This window comes from Rhamphochromis longiceps, linkage group LG14, assembly GCF_057381845.1.
Source record: "Rhamphochromis longiceps isolate RC_006_pf linkage group LG14, R_longiceps_female_GT1.1, whole genome shotgun sequence".
Lineage (NCBI taxonomy): Eukaryota > Metazoa > Chordata > Actinopteri > Cichliformes > Cichlidae > Rhamphochromis > Rhamphochromis longiceps.
This window is the reverse complement of record NC_140570.1, coordinates 30,850,319-30,872,089: the sequence shown is the minus strand read 5'-3', so window position 1 is coordinate 30,872,089 and position 21,771 is coordinate 30,850,319. Positions and strand designations below refer to the sequence as shown.

Genomic DNA, 21,771 nt, shown 5'->3' with positions numbered 1-21,771 from the left:
ATCACAATAGAAATATAAATGCTGTCATTTATATTTCATGTTAAAATGTATGGATGATTAAATTATTAGTAGTTTTCCAGTTTTCCAGTTTTTTTTCTGTATATGTTCTGTGTGGTTGCATTTTTTTTATTTAAAACAAACTGTGCTTTGTGTATTACGTCACTGTTTAGTGAATAAGTAAAGTCAAATTTTTATGTATATAGCACCTTTCTAGATAAAAGATGACAAGGTGCTTCACACAGGGAAGACAAAGTATAAATCAAAAACAGACAAAAGTTAACAAAATGCAATTTTTAAAAGATGTGTTTTTAGTTGTTGAGTCCACACATCTTAAGCTCAGTGGGAGTTCCACAGTCTGGGAGCCACATTTGCAAAAGCTCTGTCTCCCTTAGTTCTCAGCCTTGTATGCTGAATAACAAGTAGGCCCTGATCACATGACCTCAGGGGCCTGCAAGGGACATAGGGCTGTAGAAGTTCAATGATGTAGGCTGGAGCTCTAAAGGTCAGAACCAGAATCTTAAAATGGACTCTAAATTCCATGGGGAGCAAGTGCAGCTGTATTAGCAATGGTGTCACCTGAGAGTTCTTAGATGTTTTGGTCAGAAGCCTTGCTGCAGCGTTTTGGAAAATCTGCAAGCGCTCCAGGGACTTTTTGCTAAGAGATGTAAACAGCAATTTCAGGTGCAGTGAACAGTGAATTGTATGGGTGCAAATTACACAAAATCTTAAAATCAGAAAATACAATTAAAATAAATGTTGTGTTTATCGTATTTTTAAATAAGGGATTTGTTTATTGTACTTATCTACGATATTTGTCCAAGAGAATTTTTTTCCCCTAATATGAGATGCTTAACTTTTTCTCAGAATGAATTGTTGAGTTTTCTTAATGTTGGAGCTTGATCGGTTTAGCTTGATCTATTGTTATGAATTGGTGCAACATACATTTATTTTATCTGAAATATACAAATGATTTAGTATGTGTTACATGGCAGCCCTAAAGAATATCATTGTAACTCAGTATTATCTGATAGGATAATAAATACAGATCCACAAATGATATATACATATACAACAAATACAACTTTTATCATTTTATTGCTGCGGTGAACAATGATGAATGTTGGAATAATATTATTTTGAAAAACATCTTCAGTACTGATCATAATCCGTTGATAACAATCATGACAACAAAAATATTAACGATATTTAACAGTAAATAAATTGTTATTATCATTAATAATAAGAATGATTTCTTTTTTATTGTATTTTTGTGAACAGTATTTACAGAAGCTCACTTGTTGAGGGAAGGTTTTTTTTTGTTGTTGTTGTTGTTGTTTTTAAAACTGACCTAGTTCCTAGAGCTGTTTTGCAAAGAAGAATGGGCAAGAATTTCAGTCTCTAGATGTGCAAAGCTGGTAGAGACATACCCTAAAAGACTGGCAGCTGTAATTGCAGCAAAAGGTGGTTCTACAAAGTATTGACTCAGGGGGCCGAATAATTACGCACACCCCACTGTTAAGATATTTATTTGTAAAAAATGTTTGGAATCATGTATGATTTTCGTTCCACTTCTCACGTGTACACCACTTTGTATTGGCCTTTCACGTGGGATTCCAATAAAATTGATTCATGTTTGTGGCTGTAATGTGACAAAATGTGGAAAAGTTCAAGGGGGCCGAATACTTTTGCAAGCCATTGTAGGTGGAATTAAGACACAGTCCTTGCTCTGTCCTTATTGTGCGTCCCTTTGCCCAACTTGACAGACAGCTAACGGTTTCAATGAACATTGGAGGCGGAAGTAAGTTTAAGGCTTTTTACTTCGTCAGTAGTTCAATGATTGACATCCTTTTCTTTCCGTAAAACTAAAAACAAACGCAAAGTAAATGTTACAAGATGTCTTTTCCTTTTAACTCACACTTCTAGGATATGAACTGTACTGTTATATAGTATGTGTAATCAACAGCGACTCAGTATTGATCACAATACAACTTAGTGAGTTTAGCTTCCTCAAAGATAAACATAACAGATGAAATAACTGGTTTCTAAACAAATCTCTGTAATAGAAATGCACCAAATAAACTTGTAAACATGTTGTACATTAATACAGTAATAAAACGTTTTAAAGAGCAACAACATATTCTGCAGGTTAACAAGCGACCAGCTTCCTGTTTCCTCTACCCACAGGAACACAGAAAAACCCCACCAAAATATAAGCTGGTGACTATTCCCAGTATGACCAGCAGAGGGTGCTGAAGAGAAAGAACCTATGCATGTCATAATAGTCCTGTTGCTGAGGTTGTGGTCATCCTGTAATCTCTCAAGGACTATCTCCAACGCTTCAGTGACTGGATCGCAAATGAAGAGTGATGTAACATCATGCAAGTCCATTGTTTCACCTGCCTCCATAATGTCATCTCTCACCTTCTCAGCAAGGTCCAAGGTGTTCTGGATCTGGTGTTCAGAGCTGTCTACCAACAGGTTGAAGATTGAGGCCAGAAACTTTGAGATGCTATAGGTGACCAAGTTATCATACAGACAATTGCTCTTAAAGGAACACCCTATTTGTGTAAACCATTCAGTTTAGGTGTAGATTCGCCTGGGTATAGCCTGTGGTATGAGGTCTGGTCAATAGCATTGTCTTGTTCTAACTAATTGTACTAACTGACCTCCCAGCCCATTTTTCATTCAGTGGGCTGGTTTCAGTTATTGTGCAAATGTACTGTTTATAAGGTTGGGGGAACCTGCAGCCAGCTGAGACTGACGAAGTCACTTCGATGAGTGATGAAACATTTCTTCCATTGAAAACACTACTTTCAGATGAACAGAAACAACCTTCTGGGATAGTCTGTACAGACTTTTCCACATCTATAGTATTTTGGTGCATCCTATAATAGAAAGCATGCATGCTATGGAAAGTTGTTGTTTTTTTTTTTTGTTTTTTTTTTTAGCTTTCAGCATTTCAGGGTTAAGATCTAGAGTTATACTGGGCTATTGCAGCAAATTTGCTGGAATGTCATGGCATGTGGCATGCTTCATGTTACATATTATCACAATAAAACTGAACAATTTAAAAAATTAATTAGTATCTGAAACAGAGAAGACAATTTTCTTTTACTAATTTACAGTGCTGTGCATGCAGTAAATACCTTAAAAGAGGCAATAGGTTTTGATTATTATTTGTTACAGACATATGAGGGTAGGAATATACAAATGTAAAATAACAGGATATACTTGTTCTCTTTGGCAATAACTATGACAGTTAAATTCTGAACACGCAAAAACTTTTTCAGAACTTTCAGAACTAGACTTCAGTGTAGAGTCTCTTGAGTTCTCCATCTATCATTGATGTGGAGCCATCAAGGGGAATGGCTGCTAAGGGAAGGTGATGACACCATCTCACAACTTCAGTTTCATATGACCTTTAAATTAATGTTCCACTGTCATCTCTCAGAAAACCAGAACAGGAAACCTGAAAAGAATAAGTCTTACATTTACACTCCGATGCCCTCTTAGAAGTGCTCTCTATGGCAGGTAACAACACACTAATTTGTGTGTTGTTGATTAATAAAGTTTCATCTAATCTAATCTAATCTAATCTATTCATATACATTCATTCATTGTTGAATGGCGCCCAACACCACTGTGTCGTCAGCAAACTTCACAATGCTGTTGGAGCGATGGGCGGCTACACAGTCTGAAGTGTAGAGCAGCGGTCCCCAACCTTTTTTGCGTCACAGACCGGTTTATGCCTTTAAGGTGTCGCGGATAAATACAACGAAATAAAACTAGTACCGGTACCGAAAAAAAGAAAATTTATTCATAACACACGTGAAAAGAACCAGGAAAACCGAGTAAACGATAAAAACGATAACAAAATAACGCTGAAAACCGATAAAAACCCTGAAAACCATACACTTTTTACACCTGAGCCTCAACTCTCGCGGCCCGGTACCAAACGACTCACGGACCAGTACTGGTCCGAGGCCCGGGGGTTGGGGACCGCTGGTGTAGAGGGAGTAGAGCAGTGGCGAGAGGACACATCCAGAGGCGGAGCCAGACATTTGAAACACCCGGGGCTTAGCCCTAAAGCAGGGGTGTCAAACTCAAATACACAGTGGGCTAAAATTCAAAACTGGAAAAAAGTCGCAGGCTAACGTTAATATTTATTGAAATATATTTATTGAAATATATTTATTCCTCCAGATGGTAAATGGTAAATGGCCTGCATTTGTATAGCGCTTTTCTAGTCCATAGGACCCCAAAGCGCTTTACACTACATTCAGTCATTCACCCATTCACACACACATTCACACACTGGCGATAGCAAGCTACATTGTAGCCACAGCTGCCCTGGGGCACACTGACAGAGGCGAGGCTGCCGGACACAGGCGCCACCGGGCCCTCTGACCACCACCAGTAGGCAAACACGGGGTTAGTATCTTGCCCAAGGATATTTGGCATGCAGCCAGGAGGCAGCCTGGGATCAAACCACCGACCTTCTGATTAGTGGCTGACCTGCTCTGCCACCTGAGCTTCAGCCACCCCGATATGAGAATGACTCTTTTCTTATGGACTTAAACAAGTTTTGCTGAAAAACTGAATATGGAACAAGCAAAGCTTAATACTAAACAGCTTTATTATACAGCTATATATATATTAGCTGTATAATACCAGTAGGCCAGCTCTAATAGTAATTTGGTATGGCTTCGCGGGCCAAATGTAATTAGGCTGCGGGCCAAATTTGACCCGCAGGCCAGAGTTTGACACCTATGCCCTAAAGGGTAGTATGTATGTGGGATTTTTTTTTTTTTGGGGGGGGGGTTAGAAATGACTGAAAGATTAATTGGCTCCGTTTTGAGTTTTGTTCAAAAAAGAATGACTTCATATAGAGAAAAATATATATCACATGTGCAGGACACCTTAAACTAGTTTTTTAATTAAGCAGCAAGGCAGAACAAAATCGGGGCTTTATCAAGACATGAGGACTAAACCCCAATTCAACCAGACCCAAGACTGATCCGGAATGAAAACAGGACTACAACAGTTCAAAATCAGGACTACTTGGTATTTAACCAAGACAGAACCAGAATCAGAACTAGATGATAGTAGCACTAAAAATCATCATAGGCCTGCACTACACTTATTTTTTTAATTCTACCAAAGTCCACTATTTAGATTGAGAAAAGTTCATATAATTATTTAGCCTTGTTGTGCAAACAAGCCTGCATAACTTAATAAATATCGAATTTGAAAAATAGCAAACCTAAAAAGAAACACTAGGTACTAGATACATGAGTACCTATGATACGGTGATACTTTTGTTAAACAACCATTTGACTAACATGTGTGTCTCACCTGCTCTTGTTCCATCTCTGTTCTGTCCTCATTCTCCATCTCCCTCTCTGTTCCTCTCTCTCCCTCTCTGTGCTGACAATCATCAAATATACAGTTGAAATCACATATTTATGTACTCTTCAGATCAAAACACAAACACTTTTTTAATTGTAACATCAAATCAGACTAAATGCTTATTTTTTTAGATTGCTAAATATAAAAAACATATTTGTTAACTTTAAGAGTAAAGAGAGAAAATATCTGCATTTCTTAATTGCAAATGGCATCAAATTGTATTCAAACTTGAGCCACATTTATGGAGCTCCACAGTTCTTTTCCTGGTGTTTTGGTTGACATCTCTTGATTTTCCCATGTCACAGAAACAGACTCTGTGTTTTGCCTTATATGCATCCACAGCTGTGCCACCAATTTACTCACATGGACTCTACTAACCTATCAGAAGCTTCTTCAGCTCAGAATGGAATCGTCTGGAGTTTTCTTATTAATTAACAATAAACTTAGTGTATATGTACTCCTAAATTTGATCAAAGTGATAAAAAATAGACAGCTCTGTCTCTCTTTATTCTGACATTTAACTAATTCGAAAGATATTTCAATATTTATCTAAAACAAAAGTTTACTCTAAATTGATGTTGTACAGTAAAAATGTTTTATGTTTTCTCCCTAAAGTGTATGTAAATATCTGGTTACAAATGTGAATATCCTGCTGTGTACTGAAATCCCTCTTGTTTTGCATAGAAATATACTGAACAACATACAAAGCATAATATATAAAATAACATTTACCTGAGTTTTTTCTTTGAAAGAACCCTCTAATGTCCATTCTTATATTTCAGTACATAACTGAAACCGATTTAGTCGGGGAGAGTACGAACTGAAAATATGAAATAAACACACGTAAGCTAAGACTCTCTAAAAAAATAGCATTTGTTCGGCTTTTCATTTCGCCATTTGTTGATTCACTTGAAGAGCAAGTAACGTAATATTGGTCAAGTGATCAGTTTGATATCAATCTTTCGTGATGCACCGTCATATTTACATTATTTGTACGGTATGAATGATTTGCTTTGGTACCTGGTCAAACTTTAGCTCTCCTTAGTATGGCTGGCTCCGTTTCTCCAACAGCGCACTCACAGGCAGCAGCTGCCCCGCCCCCTCGCTCAGTCGCTTAGTGTCTGAGCTCGGATCATACCAATATCAGGGGGGATTCACGCACAGTCGTAAATTCCCACAGTGTGCACTATGTGCTTCGAATATTGTGTGTACTTTTTGTTTTATACAGTTGTCAGCCAGGCATCTAACTATGAAAAAATTACACTCCAAAAGACCCCGGGCTTCTGACAAAACAACCCGGGCTTAAGCCCAGTAAGCCACCCCCATGCTCCGCCCCTGGACACATCCCTGTGGTGCTCCTGTGTTGATGATGATGCTGTTAGAGACACATCTACCCACCCTCACCACCTGATTTCTGCCAGTGAGGAAGTCCAACACCCATGCACACAGACGGCTGTTGTTTTACTAGGTGCTAGGCAGCGTTTGATTTGTTTGAGTGTTTGAGAGTTTGAGAGTTTGAGGTTTGAGAGTAACGAGAGTAACGAAATTTCTATTCTCTGTATGTCCTGTACATGTGGCAGAATTGACAAATAAAGTTGACTTTGACTTTGACTTTTGACTTTGATGCCTAGTGGTATTGATAATGTTTAGATAGATAGAAAGTCAGTTTGTCCTTGATTTAATGCTCCTTGGAATAAAATGTGACCAAGGTGTGAAGAATCTTTTAAAATGTTCTTGGTTTTCCTAATGCAGCAGGACCTAAGGAGATCTTCAAGAGAGGGTAGAGGACAGCCAATGGTCTCCTGGGCAGTCTACTCTGGGCAACTTTGGGCTGACTCAGCATGTAACAGAGACCACGCATAATAGAGGACACACTCTTGACGTACTGATCTCCAAGGGCCTGAGTATTTTGTTGTGGAGGTTTTCCATTTAAATAAAGCCTGCAGATGAGCGGTAGCTAACATTCTTTAATCAAAACACACAAAGAACAGACAACCAAGTTTGTGGAGAGCCTACATGACCGCGGGGCAGACGGTGAGCAGTCTCCCTGAGCCTAGCATGGCTCTCAGTTAAATACCTCCTTCAGGAACAAAAGGCAGTACACAGCTGTTTCACACCTTAAGGTTCACACTCCCTTGCTACCTCCCAGAGTCCTCAAAGAGACAAAAGACTCTTCCTGTGGAGTTGTCTGCTTCCCCCAACTTCCTTACTAGACCCCCACCATTTGTCTTACTGTATGAGTGTAAGACGTGTTAAAATCCAGTGGCACCAAGGCATCATACAATAAAATAATGTGATTAATACATAAGTAAAAGAAATTCCTATACAATCTCAAAGGTTACTGTGTCTGTTGTGGGCCCGTCTGATCATTACTGTGTTTTCTTTGAAAGTACAATTTCAGCCCACACAAATATGTCAACAGCAGTGATCACAAAATAGTGTTTAACTGAAAACAGTAGTGAGATCTTTAACCAGGTCTTCCCATTAACACCTGGCCTGTCGAGACTTTCGGTCAATGAGCTCGTCAATAGCTTCAATGCTAAAATATTAAATGTTGTGGACACTATTGCTCCCATTAAGGTGAAGGCTACAGTTGACAGGCTAACAAACCCTCCTGTGTCAGTGGCAGAGGAGAGTTTCATTCGACCATGCCCTGCAATGACTTTGCCAAATTCTTCACTGTCAGAATCTAAAAGATTAGACAAGCAATTGGTACATCAACGGCATATTCAGGATATGTACTGTGTCCACTGAAAAACTGCTTAAACACCATGAAACAGTTTCACCCTATTAACAGCAAAAGGTCTCAAAGACCTGTTACAGATCGTCAACTGTTCTTTAATGTCAGGTTTGTTTCCAGAACCACTAAAAACTGCTGTAAGTACACTTACACTGAAAAAGGACAATCTTGACAAGACACAAATGAACAACTATCTCAAAATCCGATTTCAAATCTCCCATTTTTAAGTAAGATCGTTGAAAGAGCAGTTTCTCCCTCCCCATCTCCAGCTGCCTCCCTCTTCCCGCTCCATCACAACCACCCACACATGCAGGACCTTGGAGTAGGGGTATGTCACCAGGGTGCAGAGGAGGCCACCCCCCCTGTCCCCTTCTGGCTGCCCCTGCCTCAATTTTATCCCACAACTTAGACATTCACATTACTCACACTCTCATTACACATACATATAGGATCTTGGGGGTGGGCACGATACACGGAATCCAAAGTACCATCAGGGTGTACACCCCACCCCTGGCGTCGTTGCCCACCTCTCAATGTTAAATACACGTAGACATTGAGGGCCAGCAGGAGGGACCATGCGCTTACCTGCTGCTCTCTGGCAGGTAGCTCCATGCCCTCCTGGGTTTTAAATGCACCTTAGAACACACATGCATCAACACTACAATGAGCGGGTGGAGGGAGGTTTGGAGTCTTCTCTCACCCCCATTCTCTGCGACCTGCTGGAGCGGGGGGGCTAGGAGGAGGAGTTGGCCGTCCGACTGCGGTCTGGAGTGTGGGGCCTCCCTGCTGCTGCGGAGTCGGGGCGGTCTGCCTCCCCCCACCGCAGGGAAAAGGGTAACACCACCTGGGTCTGGGTGCAGTTCCCCCCCCTCCAGGGGCAAGGGTACCTAGACCCGGGGCTTAGAGTACGCTTGGGGAGTGTGATCGTGTGTACAGCGTCTCTTTATGTCTGTCTCCACGTTGGTTGAGTGTGGAGTAAGTGTATATGAGAGCATGAGGGTGGGAATGGATGTTTGTATATGTGTGTGCCTGTATTTCTGTGTCTATATGTCAGGTTGGGTGTCAGGCGCCACCTCTCTGGGGACATCTTAGGCCCTCCAAGGTATGGAGGCCTATCTCCCCCTACCACCACTTCCCCTGCCAGTGGCGGACTCCCTCAGACGTCGGTGCGTTGGTGGTTCTTTGTGTCCGGGGATGGGCGTCCAGGTACACACCGGCTCACTCCTTGGCTGCCGCTTATCGGGGCCTGGAGCCTGGGGCTTGCTCGGGCCACTTCGGAGGTGGGGTGCCCCCGGCCTCTCGGCCTGGGGCTCGGTCACTCAGGCACGGCTGGCTGCCGGCGGAGCTCACGGGCGCGTCACTGCAACTCCCCCTGGCTTCTGCTCCGCGGCTGCTGAGTGAGCCCTCATCTGGGACTCTCCTCAGCTCTTTCTGGGACAGTGGCGCGGCTGCCCCTCTGTTGGTCTTCCTTGGTCTCTTGTGTTCTGGGGGCCTCTGGATGTCTGGAGTTTTGATCTCCTCCATACCTGCTTCATGCCCTGGAGGACGGGGCTGTGCCCCCCCCCCACACACACACACACCCTCTAGCAGATCATTACATGAAGGAACCTTTTAAAAAACAAAAAACAAGCGCGTCCATGCTCACAGGTGTACACACGGGTGATCACACCCACAAACTACACCCTTTTTGGCTCCTACCTCAAAGCACACTGTGTTCTGTCAACACGTTCCTCAAACGTGTGACGCATGGTCAGGCTCCCTCTGCTGCACTTATGGACGCGCAGGGTACCCCTCTCGCGTCGGGAATTGACGTGAAGGGTCCTCCGATTGAAGAGATTGCCGCGGAAGTGCCTTTTGTCGGTATATTTAGACATTTTCCAAATCACATTGTAGTGACGTATACAGAACACAATAAATTATATAATGTAAACAACTACCTGAAAAACAGGTAGAACAATACTTAGGTATGGTTTATTGCATTTACGGAGGGAGTGATGTATGCTGGGTAATGGCACAGCTAGCTACTGGGTGACTTTATTCACCCGCTTCGGCTGTTATCAGTCCATACAATGGGCGTCATTAGCACAAACCAGTCCCATAGATATGGGCCATCTCCTGCTAGATTGTTCAGAAGGTTGTTCTCATCCATCCAGATGGAGGATCACTAACAGGAGCGTGGAAGACTCCAGAATCCACTCTGGCTGCAATCCGGTGGATACAGCAGTGTTTACAGGTAAGACCATTTAAACGGACAGCATTTATAGAATGACTATTAAAAGTCAGCAAGTGTCAGTAATGTTAATGTGGTTATGTTAGTAATACACAGAGTGCTAATATAACAGCTTTAAGATGCATTTGTAGATATTATTACGTGTTTTACCGTCTTTATGGTGCTAGCTTAAAGTTACGGTGTAAACGTTAGCTTATATTGGAGTAAAGCTGTTACTGGTTAAACGATGTTAGCACAGAAATATTAGCTTCTGTCATGACTGATGACGTTACTAGTTAATAAAGTTTCCAGTAAAGTGTTTAATCGCAGCCACAGATTGACAGCAAATATCTCGATTAGCTTCAGTGCATCTGTAATAAATATGTGCAAGTTTCAGTGCTTCGTTTAAACTGTATGATACTTATACTGACCCAGGGTCAGTGTAAAATACAATCCTAGCTGTGTGAACAAAGCCTGGCTCCTTTAATCCTGCATGACAAACCTCAGGATGCAGGTTATTACTCTTTCCTGCTGGCACACCTGTCACACCTGAGAGTCAGCTAGAAACTTACAGTGACGTGGACATCATGCAAAGACTGCCAGACTCTGTAATACTGCAAATGATCAGTGACTCAAGTTATCACTAAACTTTAAACAGTACCTCTGTGTCTCTGTGTGCTGAACATCTAGGATTGGGTCAGGCTGCATCAGCTGAAGCTGTTATTTGTATATATCAGTATTTTTTATTCAGGTGTGGGGAAAATACGTAAGACTGCAGTGAAGCGATGCACCAGATTAATCCCTGGCCAAAGGTATCGTACTTAAATCAGACTACTGATCCAGCCACATCAGCCTTTTGTGAGGTCTGTTTAAAGTAGACTAAAAGTGAACTGCAGGTTCCTGAGAGGTGGACTGTGAGCACAGAAACACATGTTCATACATACAGCTGCAGCAAACTTACATTAATTTTAAATAGATTTGTTACTCTGATGTCTGTCTCTGTGTTAGTCCTCTGACAGACTGGTGACCTGTCCAGGTGTGCTCTACCTATGACTACTGGGACAGGCTCTAGCCTCTGTAATAGAAATGTTCTGTTATTCTCATTTAAAGTATTTAAGTGCTTATGCATGTGCTTAGTTGTGACACTGTTACTGTTCAGTGAAAGTTTCTAAAACTAGATGAACTTACTTCAGCGTCAGCAGTTTGAGAAAACAACTCCCTTTACAGGTGCTGATAAGGCCAAGGGCACAAAACAGCTTAACCATTGATACGTTAGGTTTCATAGCGAGACACGTGAAGTGTGGTGTGATCAGTTTAACTTCCTCTTCCTTGGAATGCATAAAGGAGCAGGAGCACGACCTCTGTGGCAGCGCTGACATGACTGAACTGTGATGTTTGATGTGTGTTGGCGCAGTAATAAATAGCTTGATCACAGCTCTTTCTGTGTTGCAGACTTTATTTAAAAAATTCCATGACACCCCCCCCCCCCCCCCCCCCCCCCCCCACTGTGAACCTGAATTGAATATTCAGAAGACATTTGTTTAAATAGTTCTACAAATCTGAGCTGTTGGTGTGTCCTTGGATTGTGTGGTAATAATATTAGAGCCTGCAATCTTTCTTACTGAATCTCTACTATGAGTCATGTTACCTGAGATTAATTCTGTGCTTACCTGTCAGCCTGGACGAATGTGCTGTGTGAAGGAAATTAAATTAAATCAGATCTGAACTGCGTACATTTAAGGAACCTGTTCATATTTAATTGAAATATGAACCAGTGTTTTTTTTTTGATTGCTGATTCCAAGAGAGTCTTTGTGGAAATCGTGTTTGGCTTTTTGTTATTTTAATTCTCTTTTCTGTTTTCCAGAACAGTTCTCCACAGTCGCTGTCCACATGGGTCAGTGGGACCAAGAAGCACTCTGCTAATGTGGGACTCTGACCAGCAACATCCAGCAGGACCCAGACAGCGTTTTCTATCTCCCAGCTGGAGTTTTTGTTTGTCAGTGACTGGAGAGTCAGATTTTTGTTGAGCTTCACACTTGCAGAGGTAAGTCAGTTTGCAGAGATCCCTCCCACCCTGGCTTTTATGTGCTAGATTTCTTATCTGAAAGAGTAATATTTCAGTGACTGCTGCTTATACCACAGGTTAATACACTCTACTGATCCCTGATGGGAGAATCATCAATTTTGGCAACAAAGAAGCCTGGTGGATGTTTGTTTACAGTCTGATGATGGGACATCATGCTCTGCATCTTCAAAGTTTGCCTCCTCATTATTATTCATACCCAGTAATGTGAAGTATGCTTATATCTACTATAACTGAACCAACCTGGTGCTCTTCATTTATGGAGGCTGTTGAGTCTGAATGTTGGATGTTGTGTATCTCGTGTTCTCTGGGCTTTGTTGTCCTCGGTCTTTTCGCAGGATCAGAAAACAAAACCAGGAGGCGCGTAAATGTTTCTTCTCCATGATGTTTCTTCAAATGTTTCTTCTGGATGATGATAAGACTGACACGGGATGCCACCTTTGGTCTTGTGATGAAGCAAAGCTCAGGAAGAAGTGGGATTAAATGGTACCCACATGTGTGCTGCTGAGAAGGATGTACAGGGGCACCTGCAGCCAAATCCAAGCCTCAGGTTAGTTGTAGTTGCAGAACGCTATAGACTGAGACAGCTGAGGCATCAAATGTTTGATTAAACGGATGAAAAAGAGAAGTTTCTTCCCTATAATTATCACTTCTTAAAATCTGTAGCAACTTCAAGTCTGTCAGCGTGCTGAGCATGCTCAGAATGTGACAATATATTTTTGTTCAATATTTAATTTCTTTCAGTTGCAATTGTTAAATGAAAAATATATATATATTCTTATAATTTAGCAAACTAATTTATCAAAAAATATATATATACATATATCTGTATTAGTTTTAATAAATTAATTTGACACCTGTATTGAAAATACCATATTGTATTCATACAGAATCAGTTTGGTATCATTGTTTGTCTGCTCACTGATTGTTGAAACTAAGAGCTACTTTGATCTGTTTAGATCTAAAGTATCCAAAGTTGAGCTCTGATGTTTCTTCACCCCTGTGTGTGATATGTGATGTCCTACATGCTGGCAGAGCAGCAGTTTGTGCTCACAGATGGTGACGGTGTGGAGAGACGGTGGTGTTTCCTCAGAAGAACCAGCAGAGTCACAAAGGGCACCAGTCCATCTCACCACCTTGACTTGCTGACTGATGTTCGTCTGCACTGCACAGAGGAAATCAGCTGACCGAGGTTTGTCCAGTGACGTGTTATGAATGTATATTTGTTTTATGCTTACAGATATGTTTTTCTTGACAGAGGCTCTGCAGAGGTTAGACAAAGCAGAGAAAACATGTGCTTTACATTTTACTGTGATTTATTGAGATATTTGTTGCCTGATGTTCAGCAGGAATGGAGAAATAGAATCAAAGGAGATGTTTTTGATGTTTTTGTAATGATGTAAGTAAATCTTCAATATTATTTATTTGCTTGGTTATATTAGGAGTGTTTCTGAGTGAGGGGGGAGGAGTCATCATCCAGGTAAAGTGACGTGGATCCGTGGACACACTTGTCTCCCCTTTAAAGGAGACGATCCAAGTCATCCTTAAATGTTAGTGCTTTCAAATACACAAACATTTTTAAAGGACAAAAATGAACATCCAACTTTGACTGTAACACAAAATAAATCTTTGCATGTGTGTTTTCAAACTCTCAGATGGGCAGCATATCAGTCTTGGACTGTCTAACCTGCAGCACTGAATGACCACCACACATGAGCATGTTCCTGCAACATTCAGCATCTGATCCTTCATCTGTGTGCTTCTGCTTTTGGTAAGTAGAGTTACCCAACTCCAGTAACTCTAAACACATGCCATCCATTTCTAACGGCCTGGTTACTTCCTGTCAGTTACTTTAGAAACCATGTGGTCACCTGACCTAACACTGTTTCTTCTTCTTCCCCTTAATGTTCAAGTGTCACATGTCAAACAGCTGGAGAGGAAACTACACCAGCGTACTGAGATGTTTCACCAACACGTGCCAGATGCTGTTCCTTCATGGTGACATCACCAGAGACAGCCCCGCCCACCTCAGGACCTCGCCATTGATCATGATGATTATAATGATGACAGCGAGCGGAACTAAGACTGTAAAAATCCACGACCAGAATGTTTCTTTCTAATTATGAACGAATAGTGAGAGCCTCTTTCTGTGTTTTGTCTGTTTTGGTTGTGTTTTTTTTTTTTACCTCATTTGTTACTAACAAAGTTCACAAGCTCACACAGTTTACATTCTGTATGTTTCCATCTTTACCAGCCACACTCTAACTGCATTTAAGAAAATAATCCTTAGAAATCGTCGTTTTTCTCTTTTGTAATTGATGATAATTCAGTGAATATACTGCGCTGCTTCCTTTTATTGCGTCACACATTGCTTTAAGTTTTTCAGTGTCCAGTTATTTTTTACTGCTGTTTGAATTCTCTGTATGTTTGACCCTGTAGACTGTTTGATGGACTGCTTGTCTTCCTGTTTGTAACCGCCGCCTGTTTTTTAATAAAGATTTGGATTTCTGACTTCAACACAGCCTCTGCGTGTCCTCCCTTTGTGTCCTCTTCCTCTGTGAATGTGTTGCATGTGTCACAGATTCATTTTATTAACAGCTCTCCCACAGTGAGTTGCATCAGCATTCATTCACAGCACATTTCAGAAGGATTCAGATTAATACAGTGATCTTACAGTCAGAATGATCCTGACAGAGTGCCACTGTGAATTATCTTTCATCAGGTAAATTTTAAAGTTCAGTATTTCAAAGCAGGAGTTATGAAGAATCATACTGGCATTAGGACTAATAATATGTACTTACAAAGTCAAAGTTTTTTAATTATGCTAGAATATTGGAAGACAATCAACTTTGTGTTTTCCGCATATTAATTATTCTGAAATAGAGACGTGACCCTAACTGTACAGAAGCACTAAACAACTGACAATCTAACAGACATCATTGGCCTGAGCTGTCATGCACAGTGAGTCTGATCCTTTGCTGTGAGAGTCTGACAAGCATGTTTCTGGTCAGTTTGGAAGAAATAATATCACAATGTTGATCTTTCTTTCCAATATTCCTTCTCTTTTAAACTGTGATCAAAGGTACTTATGTTCACAGCATGTAATAATACTGACAGTCCAGGGCATTGTGGTCTGTTGAGCTAGGGTTAGGGTTAGCAATTCAGACATATGTAATCAATATTAAACGTCTCTGACGTGGGCCACTGTCCGCAGTGTTGGTAAATCCATACCAGGCTGGAACGAGTCAAGGTAGGTGAGCATCCACGAGAAGACACAGCAGATGCATCCTACTAATACTGACAGGACCAGGAGACTCCAGAAACCGAGCATCTTCTCTTCAGTGCCATCCACTCCTGTCACCCTCTCTGCCCGCAGCTCTTTGAGTATGGGGTAGATAAGGGCGCAGAGAAACCCTTATTACTAATTTGTATTATAATTCAATTTTCATGAAATATTCATATTCAGTATCGGTCCTTTTATATTATAACCACGGATCCACCCAGGCTCATGGTGGGGCAGGGCTCTGTCCTGGGATGCTTGAGTACAAGGTAATGTACACCCTGACCAGGTATCCAGTCTGTCAGAATTGTTTTCAATATTTGGTTCAAAAACACGAGTGACAACAAAAATCCAACTAGGATTCTTGCATATGATGAATGAAGTCTGTCTTTGACTGTATTGTCCAGCTGATCCATCAAACCCCCAGCAGGTGAACCTTATTCATGACATAACACGGCAACAATGTAAAAAATGAAACAGCAACAGTCTAAATGTAAAGTGCATTCTAAAGTCCTCTTCAATAAATCATATGCAAAGAGTCATTCAGGACTGTAAAACGTGAACTACAGAACCCAGAGTCTTCATCATTAAATCTCTGGTTGCTTCATTTTTCTATCCTATATCAGATACTTTAAGGTTAGGTTAGGTAAACTTGCATTCTCATGGTGAGGCAAAGTGCTTTATGTGTGTATGTGCGTGTCATGAACGGCTATAAAAGGCCTATAATTAAAGAAAGCGGGGTTTGAGTTCGAGTTGCGGCAGACTGTCACTACTTGTAAATGGAACGCAGCCTTCCTACGGCGGACAGCTAATAACAGGAATCGGACGCGGTCCACCCAAGTCCACAGCAACCACCATAGCAACCGCCTAGCATGACCTTAAAAACACATTCTGTCTTCATAACTATCAAAAACGTAAAATGATTTGCAAAGTGTGACAGTGTTACAGCTGCAGAGAGCTATGGCGGTATCTTTGGAAGCTGTTTACATAGCTAATAATATACGATGTAACCATGGAGACAGTCAGTCACGTGAGCTAGCGGTGCATGTTTACTACAGTGAATAAGGTGATTGCGTGCACACGCTGCAGAGGGTAAAGACATTACTTCAATATTGTTTTATACTGATATATATTTGCCTTCTGTTGACCATCACCTCAGGTTCACCATTACAGTTTCAGCAGACAGATGCACACTGTCTAAATATGAACACATTCAAAAACTCATGTCTCAGAAATAAGCACAGCTGTTCATGTTTGTCATTAGAGTTTTATTTGTAAGAAAATTATGAGCTTCATATTGAGCATCAAATAAAAGAACATTTCACAACTCTGAGTCAACAGAAACAGGTAACAGAAATGTCTCTAATGTAGACATGTACAGTGTAGTGTAAGCATTAAAAGATCATAAAGGAAACACTAACATTTATGTGAAACTAATTGTAATAAAAAAATGAGCAGGTGCTTTATAGATTTAAAAGAAAGAATCTGAAAACAACACTTTTTTGGTCTAAGTGATCAAAGTAGAAAACAGAACTGATGTTCAAAAACAAACCGTAGCTGCACTAATATTACACATCTCCATTGTTGTGGTGAACAGACATGTTGCTTTTAAAACCACATGCAGTGTGTGACCGTGACTGTTCACTGAGACCATGAACGCCACTTTGCTGAAGCCTTCGCCTTCTTCTTCTTCTTCTTCTTCTTCTAAATTGGAAGCAGAAGGAGCACGAGCTGCTTTGATCTACTGAAATGAAAAAGCAGAACATCTGAGCTGAAACCAGTCAGCTGAAATCATTAAGACAGGAACAAATTCAATGCAGTGTCTCAGGTGGCTTAGCCTGTTACAACTGTTGATACAAGCTAAATACGGTTAACACACAGTGTCAGGGAGCTCCAGTGTGGGAACTAGTGGCTTTAGGTTTGTAGTCATTTAACTTTCATCCATTCATTCATTTAATTCAGGAGGAAGAAATGTCAGGTTGATGCAGGCTGGTTACATGCATTTGGTCCCATGCTGTCTTTAACTAAATGACTTGGTTCACTTTATGGCTGGGCTGTATGTGGGGTTATATCATGTTATTTGGGCAGGAGTACCTGTCCTCTGTTAGACTTAGAAAGTTTCTCCATAAGTAGAGTTTCTAACTCTTCTAGCACATCTGTGGCTGACAGCTTTTTGGTGGCTCTTTTTACCCCACACTGGTTGTGAGTGTGTAAATAGCCCCACTAGTTCTTTTGGGTTGCAGTTAACTTGGGAGGAAGAGGTAGGTCTGCCATGACTAGATGAATAACAATTATCTGGGATACATAAATTTCATAATGCATGCATATATCTCTATAAACCTGGCCTGAGGGCTGCCATTTTTACATTCACTTATTTCTCTGTTGAATCTAAATAATGAATGTGTTACAGTTAAACTGACACTGATCAGTGTAAATGGCTCATTGGGACACAGAAACCTTTAAATTAAACCTGATATCGAGTGTCAAACAATATCAAAGCTGTAAAAGCTGTTTACAGTCAGAATTTATAAAACTATGATTGTAAATAAATTCAAACAAGTGAGCTTTTCTCTTTGTGCTGAACATCAACACTGTGATTTCTTAGACTGTAAGCGTTACTTTAGCACAACCAGTTGTAGAAGCTGCCACTCCAAATGTCTTTTGATAACAAGAAAAAAATACCTTTTCAGTCCACGGCCTGAAGTTCTTCTCTGACATCTTCTGCCATCAGCTTTGTCTGCTGGTTTGAAGACAATAAACCACAAAAAGATGATTTAGTCACTTTGTCTGCATCATGCAGCTCGAATGTGTCGTGTAACGATGTTGAATAGCCGTCGTTATCCCTCTGCTGTGTCAGTAGGATTGTACTGTACAGCATCTCATTGATATGTGAGGAATGCTAATGTAACACGATAACAGACTTACATCATTAAAATATAAGGAGCAGGAGATATTTAGATATTTTTATATTTATATTACATTTTATAGCTGACGGATATTACTAAATAGATAGAATTTACTAAATAGCTGGATGAACATGAAAAATATGTCTATAATAACAAATGACCATGAGAGCCAGTAGAATTAATTCAACTGGACACTCGAAAGACATCCTTAAATGCTCTTTAAGTGGCAGAACAAACGAACAAACAGTTAATTGCTTACTTGAGATGAAATCTGCTCAGCTACTTTGAAAACAGCTTCTAACTGGTTCCTCCTTTAACAGGATGACTGCTCAGGGGTAAGGCCATCATGCAGTCCAGCAACCTTTATGGTTCTGCTTTGATTCACCAGGAACTATTAGGGAAACCTTCCAGCGCCTCCTGTGAAAGACACAGGCATAAACACACAAACATTTATTAACATGTTCCACAGTCTTCCAGTTTGATTTTCTCATCCTGTGGACAACAACGTACATGGATGCAGGTTTATTGTTAACTTTTGGAAGGTTTATTTACTGAACATATCCAGCTGCAGCTCCACTGTGATCCTGAGCTGGATAAGCACTTAAGGAAATGTGTCAATAAATGGACATACATCAACTTACTATATTTATCCAAACAGATGGGACCAATAATGCTTCACTGAGTTAGAGACTTTAACGTCTCTTCTATGTAAGAATGTCTCGTGCTGATATACCTGCAAACTTGACAACAAAGGTTTTTCAGACTGCATGTAGCTGTCCTCTATGTCAGCTCACACATTTACATTTATGTCACACTTATTTCTGCTTTCCCATTTTATAATTATTACTTACATTTTGATTAGATACCTTGAGTTTGTAAATGATCAGATTGCATAATTGGAATACAATGTATCCAATTCAGGGTTGCGGGAGGATGAAGCCTATCCCAGCTGATACAGGACAAAGACAGGCTGCCAGTTTATTGCAGGGCTAACACAATATGTGTAACAGAAAATCCACTTAAATGTTTTATATTTGTTATAATAATCATAATTATGACTATTATTTAAAGGTTTCTTTAAATAATACATTTTGATTTTTATAACCTCTAAAATATAAACCTGAGCTGTTTCAGATTCTGATCTCTGACCTCAGTGACCTGGCTGTGTCCTCACTGCAGCTCCCTCTTGGAAGTACGTCTGCTTCTTGTCTATCCCCAGTGTTGACCGCCTGCCCTTGATATCACGTACTGTACCTGAGGAACAAAAAAGGACAAACACTTGCCTTCATTTAAGAAGTACATTCATACAGAGGTAATCTATGGAAACACACTAGTTCACCCTTTGGGAGAAATCAGTTCCTGTGAAACATTTCTGTAAATGAACATCATGTGGAGAATGAATGAAATGAGTTCTTCCGGTGACTCAGCAGTCCCACACTGACAAATGACATCTAGTTAAACTATTAAGCATATTTGCTCTTCTGAAATCTGTGTTAAACAACAACAAACATAAATTAGTAACAAAAATACAGCTGAGTAGAGGCTTTACAAACCACCAGCAGCCATAATGCTAAATTTTAATCTTCAAATGTTTCTGAGCCGTCTTCAACCTGCTTTTAACACATTAAAGTCCCACAGTCAATGCAGCCTGACCCAATCCTAGATGTTCAGCACAGAGACACAGAGGTACCGTTTAAAGTTTAGTGATAACCTGAGTCACTGATCATTTGCAGTATTACAGAGTCTGGCAGTCTTTGCATGATGTCCACGTCACTGTAAGTTTCTAGCTGACTCTCAGGTGTGACAGGTGTGCCAGCAGTAAAGAGTAATAATAGCCTGCATCCTGAGGTTTGTCATGCAGGATTAAAGGAGCCAGGCTTTGTTCACACAGCTAGGATTGTATTTTACACTGACCCTGGGTCAGTATAAGTATCATACAGTTTAAACGAAGCACTGAAACTTGCACATATTTATTACAGATGCACTGAAGCTAATCGAGATATTTGCTGTCAATCTGTGGCTGCGATTAAACACTTTACTGGAAACTTTATTAACTAGTAACTTCATCAGTCATGACAGAAGCTAATATTTCTGTGCTAACATCGTTTAACCAGCAACAGCTTTACTCCAATATAGGCTAACGTTTACACCGTAACTTTAAGCTAGCACCATAAAGACGGTAAAACACGTAATAATATCTACAAATGCATCGTAAAGCTGTTATATTAGCACTCTGTGTATTACTAACATAACCACATTAACATTACTGACACTCGCTGACTTTTAATAGTCATTCTATAAATGCTGTCCGTTTAAATGGTCTTACCTGTAAACACTGCTGTCTCCACCAGATTCCAGCCAGAGTGGATTCTGGAGTCTTCCACGCTCCTGTTAGTGATCCTCCATCTGGATGGATGAGAACAACCTTCTGAACAATCTAGCAGGAGATGGCCCATATCTATGGGACTGGTTTGTGCTAATAACGCCCATTGTATGGACTGATAACAGCCGAAGCGGGTGAATAAAGTCACCCAGTAGCTAGCTGTGCCATTACCCAGCATACATCACTCCCTCCGTAAATGCAATAAACCATACATAAGTATCGTTCTACCTGTTTTTCAGGTAGTTGTTTACATTATATAATTTATTGTGTTCTGTATATGTCACTACAATGTGATTTGGAAAATGTCTAAATATACCGACAAAAGGCACTTCCGCGGCAATCTCTTCAATCGGAGGACCCTTCACGTCAATTCCCGACGCGAGAGGGGTACCCTGCGCGTCCATAAGTGCAGCAGAGGGAGCCTGACCATGCGTCACACGTTTGACGAGTTGGGAGTGAGAACGTGTTGGTTCTGTTGATCTTATGTGCTGCACAATAATGTTTAATATTTAGTATATACTGTCATATTCCCAAATATCATTGTGATGTTGTTTATTCTATTACTCTTGTTCTCTTCTGCTTGTTTTCTTTTTTCTTTCTCAGCAGGTGACCCAGGTGATTGATATATGCATTTTTTTTCTTTTTTTCTTCTTTTTTTTCTTTTTCTGCTCATTCTGTTGGTTTTTGGTTTTTGCCCTTCTCCCCCGTCCCTCTTCTCAGCTGTTTCTCTTTCCCTCTTTCTTTCTCCCCTTCTTTCCCC

At 40.6% G+C, this 21,771-nt stretch overlaps 2 long non-coding RNA genes across 8 annotated transcripts; one reads left to right on the top strand and one right to left on the bottom strand.

The window, feature by feature from the left end:
• The first annotated feature begins 9,898 nt into the window (after nt 1–9,898).
• On the top strand, nt 9,899–14,806 carry LOC146654411 (uncharacterized). Of its 6 annotated transcripts, none has more exons than XR_014907190.1 (8): nt 9,899–10,009; nt 10,303–10,382; nt 12,224–12,403; nt 12,502–12,992; nt 13,478–13,634; nt 13,885–13,922; nt 14,098–14,213; nt 14,356–14,806. It is a non-coding gene; the product is annotated as an uncharacterized LOC146654411 (long non-coding RNA). The 6 variants fall into 6 exon arrangements; XR_014907191.1 differs by having other exon boundaries at nt 12,224–12,411; XR_014907194.1 differs by lacking the exon at nt 9,899–10,009 and having other exon boundaries at nt 10,163–10,382; nt 12,229–12,403.
• Nucleotides 14,807–17,025: 2,219 nt separating this feature from the next.
• Nucleotides 17,026–21,471, bottom strand: LOC146654410 (uncharacterized). Of its 2 annotated transcripts, XR_014907246.1 has the most exons (6): nt 21,328–21,471; nt 20,955–21,034; nt 19,778–19,882; nt 18,888–19,045; nt 18,405–18,462; nt 17,026–17,466 (listed from the first exon to the last, which is right to left on the bottom strand). It is a non-coding gene; the product is annotated as an uncharacterized LOC146654410 (long non-coding RNA). The 2 variants fall into 2 exon arrangements; XR_014907245.1 differs by lacking the exon at nt 21,328–21,471 and having other exon boundaries at nt 20,955–21,277.
• Between the last annotated feature and the right edge of the window lie 300 nt (nt 21,472–21,771).